The sequence below is a fragment of the Zootoca vivipara genome, chromosome 4 (genome assembly GCF_965207765.1).
Source record: "Zootoca vivipara chromosome 4, rZooViv2.hap1.1, whole genome shotgun sequence".
Classification (NCBI taxonomy): domain Eukaryota; kingdom Metazoa; phylum Chordata; class Lepidosauria; order Squamata; family Lacertidae; genus Zootoca; species Zootoca vivipara.
In genome coordinates this window covers 101,861,602-101,879,065 of record NC_142587.1, presented here as the reverse complement: position 1 = coordinate 101,879,065, position 17,464 = coordinate 101,861,602, and the positions used below count along the sequence as shown (strand labels likewise).

The window sequence follows — 17,464 nt, the reverse complement described above, 5'->3', positions numbered from 1 at the left end:
ATGTCCTCCATCATGAGCTCCAATGAGACCCTGGTGAGCCACCAAACCTTTGTCCTGATTGGCATCCCAGGGATGCAGGAGAAGAACTTTTGGATGGCCTTCCCACTGTTTGTGCTCTACGCCCTGACTCTGCTCGGGAACATCACGATCCTCTATGTCATCAAGATTGACCAAAGCCTCCATGAGCCCATGTACTTCTTCCTTTGCATGCTTGCCTGCTCGGATCTGGGCCTTTCCATTTCAACCATGCCAACAATGCTGGGGGTTTATTGGTTTGACTCAGGGGAAATCCCATTCAACGCCTGCATCACCCAGATATTTTTCTCCATTCATTCCAATGGGCAGAATCTGGCATTCTTGTGGCAATGGCTTTTGACCGCTTGATTGCCATCTCTGAGCCTTTGAGATATAGATTACTTCTCCCAAACACAGTAATTGCAAAAATAGGCATAGCTGTGTTTTCCCGAGCTTTCTGTGTCATCTTCCCAATCCCTTTTATTATTAAACGGCTCCCTTTCTGAAGATCCAATGTCCTTTCCCACTCCTACTGTCTCCACCCAGATGCCATGAAGTTAGCCTGTGCAGACACTAGAGTCAACGTCTTGTATGGTTTGATTCTCGTCATGTGCACTTTGGGGTTGGATGTGGTCATCATTCTTGCATCGTATGTCCTGATTCTGAAGACTGTTTTGAGCATTGCTTCCCGGGAAGAGTGTCTGAAGGCTCTCAACACCTGCGTCTCCCACATTTGTGCCATCTTGATCTTCTATGTCCCAATGATTGGTGTCAGTGTAGTACATCGATACGGGAAGAACCTTTCTCCCATTGTCCACATGCTGATGGCCAACATCTACGTTGCAGTCCCACCACTTCTCAATCCTGTTGTGTACAGTGTGAAGACCCAGCAGATTCGGCAAAGGATATGCAACATTTTGAAGATAAGGAAAACTAGGGCTTGATCTTTCTACCAAAGGCGAATTCCATAATGTGGTGAGAAAGTCTATTGTAATTAGGAATACACAAATACACCCCATATTGGTACCGTATATATTCAATAACTGGTCTGACTTGTCATAAGAACAAGAGGGGCCTCCTAGATGTGGCCAATGGCCTATGTCGTCCAGCATTCTCTTCTCACAGTGGCTCTCCAGATGCCCATTAGGGGGAAACACACAAGCAGGACCTGAGTCCAGCTCTCTCCCTTTCTGCAGCTTCCAGAGGGATAGTGTCATTCAGCTCTGATAGTGGTAGAATATCACCATTGTGGTTAGTGACCATTGATAGTCTTTCTGAACAATGTTATTTATTTTTACATCATCATCATCATCAGGTTTGTTGGAGAGCTGATTTCTGCCTTTTAGAAAGAAGCAAATGAATTTAAAGGGACTCAGTACAGCCAGTAATATCACTGTTATGCGAGTACAAAGCCTTTTAATATGTTCAAAAGAAGGGGCCATATTTTTTTAACATGCCTTTCTGGGGGGGGGGGACACACACAAAATCACACACACACCACAACATAGCTGGCACCATGTGGGGGAAGTTGCAGAGGAAGTTACAGGCCAAGTCACTCGGCTGCCCTTGGATTTTGCTGCCATGCTTGAAGGAAGATCCAGGAAGGTTTCTAGAACACCACTTGGTCAAACAGTAAGTGATCAGAATCAGCTGTTGCTGCCTGAGGACATAAACAAGACACGTGAAAGGGTTCAGCCAATCACATGAGCTCCTGATCCTTCCCAATCAGGGCTAATAAGATCTAAACAAAGGAGGTTGGTTGGCTGGCTGGCTACCAAGCCAGATGGGTGGGGTATGTATGTATAAATAAATAATATTATTGCAGAGAGGGATCGTCACTTGCCTTGAAGATTATTATTTCTGAAGCTACTACAGCACTGATTTGACTGATGTGTATTCAATGCGCTTTATTAAATTATTGTAAATCAATTGCTTCATGATTCTATTATTTGTGTATGTCAGTCTCAGATCCTTCAGGATGACAGATGGTTTATAAATGCATGCAAACAAACAAACAAACAAACAAACAACCACTGTTGCCACTTCTGATTCCTTGAACAAATGCTCCATTTAATCCGTGAACAACTTTTGGACCTTGGTGATAATAACTTCATTCTTTTAATCATGCCCATATTTTTTGTTGTTTACCCCAATCCTCCAAGATGGGGATGGGACCTTTCGGTAAAGAGATGTTGCTTTGTCTCAATTATGCTTCCTGTATCAAATAGAGAGTCACACAGGAGACCTCTGGAAATGGGGGGAACCTGCTATAGCTCTGACACTGTATAAACTCAACAGCCAGGCTCCGCATTCACCATGGGATAAATTGCTTCCTTTCCATGCTTGCCTGCTCAGAACTGGGCCTCTCCCATGTCAACCTTGCCAACAAGCTGAGCATGTATTGGTTTGACTTCAGAAAAATCCCATTCAATGCCTGCATCAGCCAGATGTTCTTCATCCATAGAGCCTGGCATTCTTGTGGCAATGGCAGTTGATCGCAAGATTGCCATTCATCATCCACTGAGATATAGATCACTTCTGCCAAATTCAGTAGTTGTGAAAATAGGCATTGTTGTCTTGTCCAGAGGCCTTTGTGTTGTTTTCCCAATCCCTTTCCCACTCCTACTGTCTCCACCCAAATGCCATGAAGTTAGCCTTTGCAGATCACAAGAGTCAACATCTTATATGGTTTGACAGTAGTTATTTCCTCTTTAGGGTTGGATGTAGTGAGCATTCTTGCATCCCACGTCCTGATTCTGAGGACTGTTTTGAGCATTGCCTCCCATGAAGAGTGTCTGAAGGCTTTGAACACCTGTGTGGCCCACATTTCTGCCATCTTGATTTTCTATGTGCCAATGATCAGCACCAGTATGGCACATCGATTTGTCCACATGCTGATGGCCAACATTTTTGTTGCTGTCCCCCCACTTCTCTGGAGAGGGGGGGGTGATGTCAGGGACTGGGCAGAAGCGGAATGGTGGAGACTGCCTCTCCAGCCTGACCCTTTCAGAGAAGAGGAAAACAGTTTAGAATTACAACAGGGGTTTGAGGGAGGTCACAGCTCAGAGGCAGATGAGGGGGAAAGTTGGGAAATAATGGGAGAGGAGAAGGGGAAGCATGGGGGGGGGGTTGACAGCAGACGGACACAGTGTCTTTAGAAAGTATTCCAGACCCTCCATCTCCCAGAACCTGGCGAGCCTTGAAAGTAGGAGAGGAAAGAGCTCAAAGGCAGAGGGCACTTGTCAGCACCCGTAGAGGAGGTGATGAGGAATGAAGAAGTGGGAGAGAGGCGGTGGAGATTCACTCGGGGCAATGCCATTATCCAAGAGGCTGGGTTCTAAAGCCTCTCTCTGTAAATACTGAATAAAAAGCGGACAGTAAGAACATTCCTTGTCTTCGTATGTTCCTGGGCAACCGGCCGTGAGAGTTGCTGGCAACAGCCTGACATCCCAGGGATGCCAATCAGGACAAAGGTCTGGAGCTCACAAGGCTCTCATTGAACCTGCTGATGGAGGACATTGTTCCCCAAGTACATTTGGTAGAAATATATTCAGAGGTCATAAAACTGACGTGAATACTAAGGATTCTGCTATGATTTTACAAATTCTATAAATGTTGTCTTTTTATTCTAATAAGGAATGAATTTGTCAGTTGATTCCAAAAGGGTAAGTTATATTAGAATCCACCAAAATCATTCACTGAAGGGTGATTAATCCTGAACGCTCCTTTAGCTCTCCTTCTGTTCTGCCAAATAGCAGGTGGTTGTTGTTGTTGTTGTTGTTGCTGCTGCTGCTGCTGTTGTGTAAATATATGCATACCACTCTTCACCTGGGCAGTAACAGAACCTTAAATATGAGAAGCCCTCCTTTGCAGCTTCCAGGCAATCCATTCCAGATGTGGAAATAAGCCATGAGATCCTTAAACTCACAGTGAGAGGTAGAGGGAGACTATTTCAAGCAGAGGCTGTTGCCCTGATGGCTGGAGAGCTCTATTGGCTATCCTGAAGCACCAACCAGCCACTTTTGGAGGGTGGCCTCAACTCAGCTAGGCTGCGCAATGCAAGCAAGTAAGGGAGAATGCACAAACTTTTGTTTAAAAAGAAAGAAATATGATGACAAGGGGCATCCCAAACAGGACAGGGGATTTTTGTCCCCAAATGGAACAAACCCATATTTTAAAGAATAGGTGGCAACCCTACTGGGACCCGAGAAGTCCTTTGCTGAAAAACTTTCTTCAGCTGCAAAGGCACTGGAGCATGGTAGTAATACCAGTGTCCATGGCAGATCGTTCTTAATTGTTATTCTATTTCTTTATTAAACTTTTCTGAAGTACAACTTAGAAAGAAAGCAAAGCAAGGCAGCTGGATAATGATACATATTTAAGAATCTAATTTGCTTTCTCCTTTATACTTTACAGAGTTCCCTTGAAAAAGCTTTTCTTTCAAGGGTTTTGAGGTGAATAGAAAAATCAAGATTCATAGTCTAGAGTACATTGGGGGGGAGCATTATCCTTTACACTTGCATAATCAAGAAACACTTCCCCATGTTTCCTCAGACAAGTCCTTCATCGCTTGTCCTCTGGTTTTCCTTAGTTTTTGTGTCAATTTCTCTAAATTAGCACACCGCCAAACGGTTTAGTAGCGTTGGTCAATCTTTATATTGTGAGGAATCTTCCAGTTGTGAGCTACCACGATTTGTGCAACCTGGACCTTGTGAACACCCTCCGAGATTCTTCTTCATGTGCCCTCTCCATGTGAGGTTTGGAGGGTGGCAACATGAGAACGGGACTTTTCATTGGGTGGCAGCTTTTTCAGGTGGTAGAGGACAGAGGACAAACCCACACGAAGCAGCGAGACTAGACTTAAATATGGATTTATTACAACAAACTTAAAGCAAGTAGGTGTTCACTCTCTGCAGGCAAATTCAAACTGCAAGTGCTCCTTCAGCACAAACAGCAGCCAAACAGTACAGAACTTAAAGCTACATTCTTTACAGTACATTCTTAAAGCTACACGCACCTTTTCTGTTTCTTTGCAGAATGATTCCTAACATTTTTCTGTGGTGGTTCCCTGTTTGTGGAATGTTCTTCCCAGGGAGATTCTACTGTCGTGAACATTGCACATCTTTAGACTCCAGGCAAAAACATTCCTCTTCTCCTCGGCCTTTGGCAAATTAAACAATCTATGGTCTTTTGAATGGGTTTGTGAAAGTGGGGTTATTGGGTTTTGCGTGTGTGTTCTCATTTTGTATTTTTGTGATTGTAAACCTCCCTGTCACCCTTGGATGAAGAGCGATATAAAAATCTAATGGATAATAAAATCATGAAACCAATACTATTACTTCTTAAGGCTGTGGTTTTCATTGCAAACCACCTTCTTTTCCTTTGGGTACACAATTCCCTCTGGAAAATATATCAGCCCCTGGTTTTCTTTAAACACAAAATTTTAAAAATCCTTTTCCGAATCAGCTGGGTCTTCACACTGTACACAACAGGATTGAGAAGTGGCGGGACTGAAATATAAATGTTTGCCATCGACATGTGAACGATGGGGGAAAGGTGTTTGCCGAATCGATGTGACATACTGACGCCAATCATTGGGACGTAGAAAATCAATATGGCAGCGATGTGAGCAACACAGGTGTTCAGAGTCTTGAAACGCTCTTTGTGCGAGGCAATGCTCAAAACGGTCTTCAGTATCAGGATGTACGATATGAAAATGATCACAACATCCAACACCAAACTAAAAATAATTGCTATCAAACCATACCAAACATTGACTCTTGTGTCTGCACAGGCTAACTTCATAACATCTGGGTGTAGACAGTAAGAGTGAGAAAGGACATTGGATCTGCAGAAAGGGAGCCGTTTAATAAGAGAAGGGGCGGGTAAACAGAGACAGAAAGCTCTGGAGAAGGCCACTAAGCCTATTTTTATAATTGCAGAATTTGGGAGAAGTGATCTGTATCTCAGGGGATCACGGATGGCAATGAACCGGTCAAAAGCCATTGCCACAAGAATGCCAGACTCTGCCCATTGGAATGAATGGACAAAGAACATCTGGGTGATGCAAGCGTTGAATGGGATTTCTCTGGAGTCAAACCAATAGACCCCAAGCATTGTTGGCATGGTTGATATGCAAAGTCCCAGATCCGAGCAGGCGAGCATGGAAAGGAAGAAGTACATGGGCTCATGGAGGCTTTGGTCAATCTTGATGACATAGAGGATGGTGATGTTCCCGAGCAGGGTCAGAGCGTAGAGCACAAACAGTGGGAAGGCCACCCGAGTTCTTCTCCTGCATCCCAGGGATGCCAATCAGGACAAAGGTTTGGTGGCTCACAAGGCTCTCGTTGAAACTGGTGATGGAGGACATCATTCACCTGGTGCTTTTGATGGAAAGATATTAAGGAATAAAAGTCAAATGGATATTGGAAATCTGGTATGATTTTACAGGTTCTGTCCTAGTTTAGTCCAACTGAATAACTTGTATTAGAGCCTCCAAACCCATCTGGTCAATGTTGATTAGTCCTTGTAACTTCCAATTCATTGTGTTTTCTCATGAAAATGTATTTCATGGGGCAATAGCTGTGAAGTTTGTTTTTTTGGCCGGAGCGGTTTTTGTTTCTTTGGTTGTTTTATTCCATACGCCTTACCGGTTTGTTCATTTATCTTTATAATAAAGTTTTGGGAAAGAGAAAGAAAGAGAGAAATTAGTCCTGAATGTTCTGGTCTGCTTCCTCTACCATCGACTTGCTGGTTGAGATTCTGAGTTGTTTGGGGTGGCTATGTCTTATATGGAATTCTGGAGGCCATCTGCTTGTTCCTCTCTTTTAGAATAATTTGAGAAAACTCGTTAAACCAGTAAAAACGATGATGTAGGGGTGCCCAATTAATTATACTCACTCACCATTCCTCAAATGCCTGTGTGAAGAAGACGCGCGTTGAGCTGCCACCTGAAAACCATCTGTGAAGTGGGAGAGCCTTTCTCTCTTCAGTGAGGCAAACAAGATGAATTTTAACAAGGAGAAATGTAAAGTACTACACTTGGGGGGGGGGCAATGATTCAAACTACAAGAAAGAAGATTCCACCTAAACATTAGGAAGAACTTCCTGACAGTAAGAGCTGTTCGACAGTGGAATTTGCTACCAAGGAGTGTGGTGGAGTCTCCTTCTTTGGAGGTCTTTAAGCGGAGGCTTGACAGGCATATGTCAGGAATGCTTTGATGGTGTTTCCTGCTTGGCAGGGGGTTGGACTGGATGGGGGTTGGACTGGATGGCCCTTGTGGTCTCTTCCAACTCTATGATTCTATGATTCTGTAAGTGGTGCAGGGTGTCAAATCGGAGAATAATAATAATACCGTAATATTATTATTTTTTGTACCCGCCCTCCCTGGCCAGAGCCAGGCTCAGAGCAGCTAACATCATATAAACAATACAATATTTATTTATTTACAAAAGACCCTGCCCCCCCCACATTATCACATAACAAGCCATGTTCACTGATGCAATAACTGAAAGGGCCTGGTTTGGCAGAGATGGGGAGAGGCGCTCCACTGGGTACCTGGGTCCCAGGTTGTTTAGGGTTTTGCACATTAAAGTCAACAGCTTGAATTGGGCCAAGTAGAAAATAGACAAACACGAAGTTCACGCAGGATAAGTGTTATGTGATTCCTTCTTGCTGCACCACTTATAACACACGCAGCAGAATTTGGCATCAGCTGCAGATTCCAGACTCTCCTGAAGGGCAGCGCCTCCTAGAGGTTCCTGTGGTCTCTTAGCATTTGCAACGTGGATGATTATCACATTGTCCATCTCTGGATTGTGGCCAATGGGTGTTAGAAAGCAATACACAATGGACAAACGCGAAGCAATAGACAAACACGAAGTTCACGCAGGATAAGTGTTATGTGATTCCTTCTTGCTGCACCACTTATAACACACGCAGCAGAATTTGGCATCAGCTGCAGATTCCAGACTCTCCTGAAGGGCAGCGCCTCCTAGAGGTCCCTGTGGTCTCTTAGCATTTGCAACGTGGATGATTATCACATTGTCCATCTCTGGATTGTGGCCAATGGGTGTTAGAAAGCAATACACAATGGAGAGGGAGAGAGAGAGGGAGAGAGAGAGAATCACAAGAAAGAGAAGATGGCATAATTTAGGATAAATAAATAAATATTCGTACCCAGCCCTCCCTGGGCTCAGGGCGGCTAACATCATGAAACTAAACAAAATATATAAAAAATTCCTTCCAGTAGCACCTTAGAGACCAACTAAGTTTGTCATAGGTATGAGCTTTCGTGTGCACTTCTGCTACTGGAAGGATTTTTTAAATTTTGCTTTGACTGCATCAGACCAACACGGCTACCTACCTGCAACTAGTATCATGAAACTAAGACATGATCTCACAGACCAAAAGCTAAAGGGCAAAGCAGAACCCCGACGCCACTCTGCAAGAGCAGAACCACGGCATCATCAGAACCACGCCTGGAGGACATGATGGTCTTCAGAGAGCAAGGAGTATATAGTGTCACCCTCCACTCCTTTTCGTGATCAGAATCATCAGCCAAGATGATCAAGGCCATTCAGGTGTCAAAATCAGGCCTGAAGCCAGATTGGAAGGGATGAAGTAGATCTCATCCCTTCATGAAGGGGGAACTCAACTGCTTTGTATCTCAAGAAGTCCTTTGCACTTACACCAACAGCTATGAACCTGAAGAAATCTCTCCCCTGGTGAATGCTGAGCCTGCCTCGGCTGTTGAGTTTATACGGTGTCAGAGCTATTTACAGGTTCCCCCCCATTTCCTGAGGAAAGCTGTCCTGATCCTGCTGAACCACAGTGCATGAAGATACCTGAAACCCCAGGAGCCATCGCTAAGGCATCTCCAAGGTTCCCATGCAAGGACCTGGAGTCCCACTCTTGGGGAGATGTTCCAGAGGTCTCTTGGGTGACTCTCTCTTTGATACAGGAAGCATAAGGGATACAAAGCAAAATCTCTTTACCAGAGGTCCCATCCCCATCGTGGAGGATTGGATTGGAGTAAACAACAAACAATAAGGGCACCAGCAAAAGGATGAAGTTATTATTGAAGTGGCAACAGTGTTTGTTTGTTTGTTTGTTTGTTTGTTTGTTTGTTTGTTTGCATTTATAAACCATCGGCCATCCTGAAGGATCCGAGACTGGTATACACAAATAATAGAATCATGAAGCAATTTATTTACAATAATTCAATAAAGCGCATTGAATACACATCAGTCAAAGCAGTGCTGTAGTAGCTTCAGAAATAATCATCTTCAAGGGAAGTGACGATCCCTCTCTGCAATAATAATAATTTATTTATTTATTTATTTATTTATTTATTCATACCCCACCCATCTGGCTTGGTAGCCAGCCAGCCAGCCTCCTTTGTTTAGATCTTATTAGCCCTGATTAGGAGGGGTCAGGAGCTCATGTGATTGGCCGAACCCCTTGACGTGTCTTGTTTATGTCCTCAGGCACCAACAGCTGATTCTGATCACTTACTGTTTGACCAAGTGGTGTTCTAGAAACCTTCCTAGATCTTACTTCAAGCATGGCAGCAAAATCCAAGAGCAGCTGAGTGACTTGGCCTGTAACTTCCTCTGCAACTCCCCCCACATGGTGCCAGCTAGTGTGTGTGTGTGTGTGTGTGTGTGTGTGTGTGTGTGATTTTGTATGAGAGAAGAAGAAGAAGAAGAAGAAGAAGAAGAAGAAGAAGAAGAAGAAGAAGAAGAAGAAGAAGAAGAAGAAGAAGAAGAAGAAGAAGAGGAGTAGTAGTAGTAGTAGTAGTAGTAGTAGTAGTAGTTTGGATTTTGATAAGTAGAAACATTCGTAAGTAGAGTTATTCGTAAGTAGAGGTACCACTGTATTTATATAAATTAGCATGTGCATGTGCTATGCAAATCTTATACTCCCCCCACCTTTTTTTTAAGCCCTCCTAACAGGGCTGCACTATATATTTCCAGTTCTCCAAATTACATAGCATTTTTGGTTTAGGAAAAGAATTCCAGGGTCTTGAATTCCAAGCTACTGTTCTTAGATGGTGGTTAGCCAACCACTTTGTTTATAATGATAATAATTATTATTAGACTCATAATTCATGGAAGATATCAGTGGCAAGTAGCCATGATGTCTATATTCTCTGCACCAGCAGAAGCAGTGTACCTCTGAATACAATCTGCTGAGAATCGTTTTTTTTACTTCCCATCTGGTTGGTCCACATAAGAACAGGGTCTTTAGTTGAGATTCCTGCATTGCAGAGAGTTAGACTAGATGGCCCTCGGGGTCCCTTCCAACTATTCAGTTCTGTGATTCTACTATTCTAAGTGGATGGGCCAAAGGCTCTTCTTAACTTCTTATAATCACAAAGGTGTTGGACTATTATTATTTACAACCACCCATCAACCAAGTATATATATAAATAGCACACATTTGAAAATAAAAGCCCATAAAATATAACATACCATGAGCTATACTTGCTGAAGAGCAAGCAGAATTTAAAGAAGGTAGATCCACCATAGACCAATGTGGGAATAAAATCAGAAATGTAAACCAGGTCAATCATTTCATAGCATGATGATTGATGGGGACCTCTCAGAAACTGGCCAAAGAAGAACTGATCTGCATTGTATCTCATGCAATCCTTTGCACTTACCTGACTTCACGGCCCAAACTGTGAAGCTGACATGATTGCTTCTATGGAAGACATGGAGCCTACCTGTGCTGCTACATTGAGGGATTCTGGCTGTGATTTTTATGATGCCAAGAGTCATAAGAAAAGAGTTCTCCCTCAGGGAGGCCAGCTGCCCCCAAACTGCCAGAAATCTGCTGAATCCCACAAGGAGGAGATCTCTGCAATCCCAGCAGCAGTTGCCAGGGGAACCTCTAAGATCCTATGCAAGGACCTGAAGTTTGCTCTCGGGGAAATGTTCCAGCAATCAATTCTGCATTTCTTTCTTTCATGATGGAAGACGGGCATAGCTGCCAAGTTATCCCTTTTTTAAAGGGGTTTTCCCTTATGCTGAATAGGCTTCCTCGCGAGAAAAGGGAAAACTTGGCAGCTATGAAGACGGGGGAGATGTGGCCAGCAACCCTTTGCTCCCACCATGGCCTGAGGGTCACAAGGAGACCATCATTCTAGGTCTTGTCACAATCTCAATGGCAGCATGCATAGTGCAGAACACAGAAAGGAGCTGTTACTTTTCCTGAGGTTCCGGTTTCCGCCTGCAGGAATGGCGGACCTGTTTTCCATCCCTCTGACCTTCGTAAGGAATTTGGCGGTTGCTAGGGGAGTAAATGGCAACCCCCTACCCTCTCCGGGGGTTACGGAGAGGGGCCGCTGGCCCGCGATGCCCCCAGACCCACTCCGACTGTTTATGGAGTGGGGGGAGCTTGGGCTGAAGCACTTACGAGGGCCAGGACTCCCGGACGCTAATCTGCATGGCGGGGATTTCCATGATTAAAGAAGATAATTAGGCTTAAATCTATGGACATACTTCAGAAGGAGGGGCAGAAGCGCTGTTTACTACCGAGAAATCTATGCTGCTGAGGGTGAGGAGTTAAAGGCTGTATTTCAACTGGAAGAAGGATTGATGGGGACGGAGCGATAAGGGAAGCGAGTCTTTCTTTTTTATTTTTTTCATATGAGTTACTTCGTACCTTCCCAGACGTGATGTCCTGGCTTGTTTGGAGTGAAAGAGAAGCAAAAGACTGTGTGAGTTGAACTTTATAAACTGTTGTTATTGAGTATATTTTTTGAAGATGAGGAGTTGCTGATGAGAAAAGCCCCCCTCTAGTTGGATGGGAGGAGTGCCTGGATGCGTTCGGAGGATTTATGAGTTGTGACGCACTTTGAATTGGAGCAGCGACCTGAAGCTAAGTTCAGCTATAGGGCAAGGAGATCCATTAATTTACCAAGAGTCTATGCATGGTGTGAGGTCTGGTTCTTCTGCCTGGAAAAGCTGTAAATTTTATAAAGATCGTTAATCTATGAGAGAAAACGAAAGTGATTTGAGTTTTTTTAAGATGGCGCTGCTTCGTGTTGAGAGTCGACGCAATAGGGACGCTCCAGACCAAGAAGATTTATGGGGAGGCTCGACTGATTAACTCACACAGGAGAAAGAACATTTGTGAAACTTTGTTTGACATTTATCTCAGCAGCTGGGAAATAATCGGTTGAAAGAGGAAAACATCTATGTGACTGTAAGGGAAAGATCTGGATTATTATGAACTCGGAGAGACGATTTGAACTTTAGAAAAAAGACGGCAGTGGACGGTTGCGAGGAATCCCCAATTTCTTGAAGCATGGGAACCCAAAAATTTTTTTTAGATGATTTGGCATAACATTCGGTTTGATTGATATATATGTGTATAATTTGAAATAATGAATGTGATATAATTGGTTTTAATTGGAAAATTAATAAAAATATATTTTTTTAAAAAAAAGAAAGGAGCTGTTACTTTTCCATTTGATTTGTGTGACATTATGAGATATAAATCTTCATAATGATCACCGATAGTCCAGCAGGCTTCCTTCTGTGTAGCTGAGCCTGCCCCTCCCTTCAGGGCTCCTCTCGGCGTAAATAGCAGAGTTTCCCCTTTCGCAGCGGTAGCTGTGTTGACCACAGAGGGCAACACACAAATAAATCACAGAGGACAGCTTCTTTCTTATGAGCTAAGTCCTTTATTTACACAGTATAAACAGCATTCCCGGCGAGCAGCAATTACGAAACCAAAATACAGCATACAGAGAACAAAGAGAACATTCCCGGATGTAGGAACTCCTCCCTCCTTATCTTCCCCCCAGTGACCAGACGTCACAGCAAACTGCTTAACCCTTTAGCAGCCTGGTACTCCTCACAATTTGCTACCCATATTAGACCAGCAGGCCATGACTGAAGATATTGGTTAGGGTTTATAGTAGGTTATGAGGAGAGATCGTGGATCCACCTGACCATAGTTATACCACTGGGAGCAACTACCCATGTGGTATAAGCAAATGTCATGTGAACTATCATAATGTTTGAGAGATCACATAGCCATCTTCCAAGGTTCAAAGTGCAGGTTGAATAGAGGTGATGGGCCAAATTTGTCTTCTACAGCTCTAGAGGCCAGGACCAGAACCAAAAAGTTCAAATTGCATGAAATTTAGACTAAACATGAGAAAGATGTTCTGGCAGCAGTGCAGCGAGGGCTTCACCTGTTCAATGAATCCAGGTGAGAGATGGGTGGCGATGCAGCAGCAGGAAACACTGTTTCATACTCTCATGTATTTGAGGCTGGTAAAATATTGATATGACCTCAAGTGACCTGTTAAGTTCTTTGCTTTGAAAGTAGGCAAAGTTTCACTCTGTGGTACACATTCTAATATTGTGTTTTTAAACACCTCCCTCTTGACCTTGCCTTTTAACTTTCTTTTTTTCTCCCCACCAGTTTCCTCATTTTGGGGAAATGTCCTCTTCTGAAGTCAAATGTGACCATGTTGGGTTTTCTTGGAAACTAACCATTTAGTTTGATAGCACTGTGGTCAGTGCTCCCAACTGGTCTGAGAAAACTCTGTATTGCTTCTTCCTCCCATGAATCTGAGGCTGGTTAAATGCTAATCTGGCCTCAAGTGAGCTGTTAAATTCCTTGCTTGAGAAGAAGGCAAAGTTGTCCTCTTTTTTTTTTTGACCAATAAATTTTTATTCACTTAAGCAACAGTACAATAATGCATCTGTACAACATATATCCCATACATTGCGACTTCCCTCCTCCCACCAAATGGTAAACTATTTCAATCCTCTCTCGTATTATCTAACTTAATCACATTCTCAGCTATATAGGATTCATGCCATTACCGCTAGTGATTTCATTCCCTGTGGGATCTTTAGCATAATTAATAAATTTACTCCATTCTATCTGAAATTTCTCATCATCCTGGCCCCGGATTCTGTGGGTTAATTTGGCCATTTCCATATACTCTAATACCTTTGTTTGCCACTCAGAAATTGAAGGAATCTCCTGTATTTTCCATTTCTGGGAAATTAATATTCTAGCAGCCACAGTGGCATACATGAAGAATCTTTGATCCACTTTTAAGATTTCTTTGTCTACTAGCCCCAATAGAAAGGCCTCTGGCTTTTTTGGAAAAGTATATCTCAATTTTTTTATTCATTATACACGGATTCCCAATTTTTTTTGATCCTATCACACTCCCACCACATGTGGTAAAATTCCCCAACTGATGCTTTGCATTTCCAACACAACTTATTTTGGTTCCTGTACATTTTAGCCAGTCTTGCAGGCGTCAAGTACCAGCGACATACCATTTTCATTACATTTTCTTTTAACACTGTACAGGCCGTGAACTTTAAATTCTCCCTCCACAATTTTGACCATGCATCAGTTGTTATATTATGCCCAAAATCTATAGCCCATGGCAAAGTTGTCCTCCTGGCTCTCCTATCTCTTCTCAGTTACCCATTAAGGGGAGCTTTGCAACAGTGCCCTGGTGCTTCAAGGGCTTTTTATCCCACGTGGCAAGTGCAATGCATCCTACGTGACGGGACGTGGGTGGCGCCGTGGTCTAAACCACTGAGTCTCTTGGGCTTGGCGATCAGAAGGTCAGTGGTTCAAATCCCCTTGACGGGGTGAGCTCCTGTTGCTCTGTCCCAGCTCCTGCCAACGTAGCAGTTTGAAAGCATGCCAAAAAGTGCAAGTAGATAAATAGGTACCGCTGCGGTCGGAAGGTAAACAGTGTTTCCGTGCGCTCAGGCTTCTGTCGTGGTGTCCCGTTGTGCCAGAAGCAGTTTAGTCCTGCTGGCCACATGACCCAGAAAGCTGTCTGCGGACAAATGCCGGCTCCCTTGGCCTGAAAGCAAGATGAGCGCCGCAACCCCATTTGACTGGACTTAACCGTCCAGGGGTCCATTACCTTTTCCCTTTTTGCATCCTAAGTGCCGCAAGCATCTAGAAACCATTTATGTTAGAAAGCAAGGGGAGAAAGAACCAGGGGTCTCCTTGCACCATATCATAAAAAGTGAGCAAATATAAGTTGGAGGAATCTCTGCTTGTACAGATTCTAGGCATGCAGTCTAATCTACCTGTCCCCATTGCAATCCAAGCACAGCCCTTCATATGTTGAATGAGTAGGTTCACTCCAAATTGTGGAACTACTCGAAATCCTCCCCCATCCCTACTTTGCTGCGATGTGTGTGCCTCCAAAACTTTAAAAGGTAGACCCCCCCCCAGGGTTGAATGGTTCAATCTTCCCTCAACTTCTCATGGCATAGATAGCTTCCATTCAAGCCAGCTCCCCCGCCCACCCACCTTCACTCCATTCTCTTTTATCCTACCCCCCACAAAACTAGTCAAACATTTGTAAAAAGTTCTAAAATTGAGGCTCCCCAAGATCCTCAAGGAGGTGAGATATCTCCGCATGAAGGGTTGCTGGTAGGGAAGGACAAATCTATGCTTGGCCATAGGTGTTGTTCCAGAAAGTATGGATTGGATAGGTTCACTTTTGAATGCAAACAGAATCAAATTTCTCCCCCATTTGGGCAAATCTCCTTTGTCTATCCTTATGAAAGAGAGGAGCACACACAAGATCTCCAGAACGTCTGGCCCAGAGCTGAACTCCAGGACCTTGCCCAGGAGCTTTAGAGATTTGCGAGTAATTGCCACCAGAGATCTCCTCCCCCTGAGACAAAGCAGTTTTCTGGCAACTTTCAGACAGCCTCTCTCCCAGAGGGGAAACGTTTTTTTTCTTAATTGTCAACGCCATAAAAAGCACAGGGATGATCTCTCTTGGAACAGCAAAGGCAGGCTTAGTGTTTGCTGCTGGGGAAACCGTGTCACATTGACCATGCCATAAAGTCAGGTATGTGGAAAGCACTGTTTGAGATATAAACATTTTGATCAGTTCCAGATATCTCTCTCACAGTTTTGTGAAATGACAGAGCTTGTATCTCTTAAGTAGTATACCTGAAGGAACATCTCCTCCTCTATCGTTCAGCCCGGACACTGAGGTCCAGCTCCGAGGACCTTCTGGAGGTTCCCTCACTGCAAGAAGCAAAGCTACAGGCAGCCAGGCAGAGGGCCTTCTCGGTAGTGGCACCCACCCTGTGGAACGCCCTCCCATCAGATGTCAAAGAGATAAATGACTACCTGACATTTAGAAAACATCTGAAGGCAGCCCTGTTCAGGGAAGTTTTTAATGTGTGACACTTTAATGTATTTTATTTTTTTGTTGGAAGCCACCCAGAGTGGCTGGGGAAACCCAGCCAGATGGGTGGGGTATAAATATATTATTATTATTATTATTATTATTATTATTATTATTATTATTATTAAGTATGGGTAGCATAAGAACCTCAGAACAGCCCTGCAGCAACAGAGACCATTTCATTTTTACGTCTCTGCTTTAGAGCTCCGTGGATCTTTGGCGTTTCTGCCTTCTCTGTTGTTGTTTTTAGTTCAGTTTTAATTCTGATGTTGCTTTCGGTTTGCATCTGTGTTTATGTCCACATTGCATTGCAATTTTCACCTTTCTTCTTTTTTTGGTCACTGGGTACTTCTAAATTTGTTGTTGTTTAGTCGTTTAGTCATTTCCGACTCTTCGTGACCCCATGGACCATAGCACGCCAGGCACTCCTGTCTTCCACTGCCTCCCGCAGTTTGGTCAAACTCATGTTGGTAGCTTCGAGAACACTGTCCAACCATCTCGTCCTCTGTCGTCCCCTTCTCCTAGTGCCCTCAATCTTTCCCAACATCAGGGTCTTTTCCAAGGATTCTTCTCTTCTCATGAGGTGGCCAAAGTCTTGGAGCCTCAGCTTCACGAACTGTCCTTCCAGTGAGCACTCAGGGCTGATTTCCTTCAGAATTGATAGGTTTGATCTTCTTGCAGTCCATGGGACCTCTAAATAGTAATATAAAAATAGTCTAACAACCTGTTCCCAGCAGGATGAAGAGAAGTGTCAAAGAGGTCACCAAGTCTGCTCAAATCCAAATATATGCACCTGGGAGGCAAGGTGGGTCCAACAGGAAGGATGCTTGTGGAAACTTCAGCTGTGGAGCCTAGATGCTTCAAAGGCAAGGCGTGTTTAGGGAACGGCCTGCGGCTGTGGGTGGCCCCTCAAGAAGGATTGGTTTGGGGATATTTAGATTCCTCAGCTCCCACTTCAGACTTACAGCCACAACACTAATCAGTGGTGGAGGGAGTGTCCCAGTTTCCCTTTCAGATCAATCCAACTGGCTTTAGGATCCTTGAGCTACACAAATAATGCTAAACTACCGTCAGGCTGCAGAATAGAGCAGAAGAAAAACAGGGCTGTCTCACTGATTTGCTGAAAGACCAGCTCCCATCACTTCTCCACAAGAGAGGCTGAGTAGACATTCCAACAAGTTGTCACTGCAAGAACTGTAGCTTATTCTGCTTCCCTCCCCATGCATTTCTCT

At 43.9% G+C, this 17,464-nt stretch overlaps 3 pseudogenes across 1 annotated transcript; 2 read left to right on the top strand and 1 right to left on the bottom strand.

Annotated features, from left to right (window-relative positions):
* LOC118085025 (olfactory receptor 51H1-like) lies at nucleotides 1-959 on the top strand (annotated as a pseudogene).
* A 1,218-nt stretch (nucleotides 960-2,177) lies between these two features.
* Nucleotides 2,178-4,771, top strand: LOC132592046 (olfactory receptor 51H1-like; annotated as a pseudogene).
* Nucleotides 4,772-4,872: 101 nt separating this feature from the next.
* On the bottom strand, nucleotides 4,873-6,652 carry LOC118085589 (olfactory receptor 51H1-like; annotated as a pseudogene). The gene has a single exon (XR_015949811.1). The product of XR_015949811.1 is annotated as an olfactory receptor 51H1-like (transcript).
* Nucleotides 6,653-17,464: the final 10,812 nt, after the last annotated feature.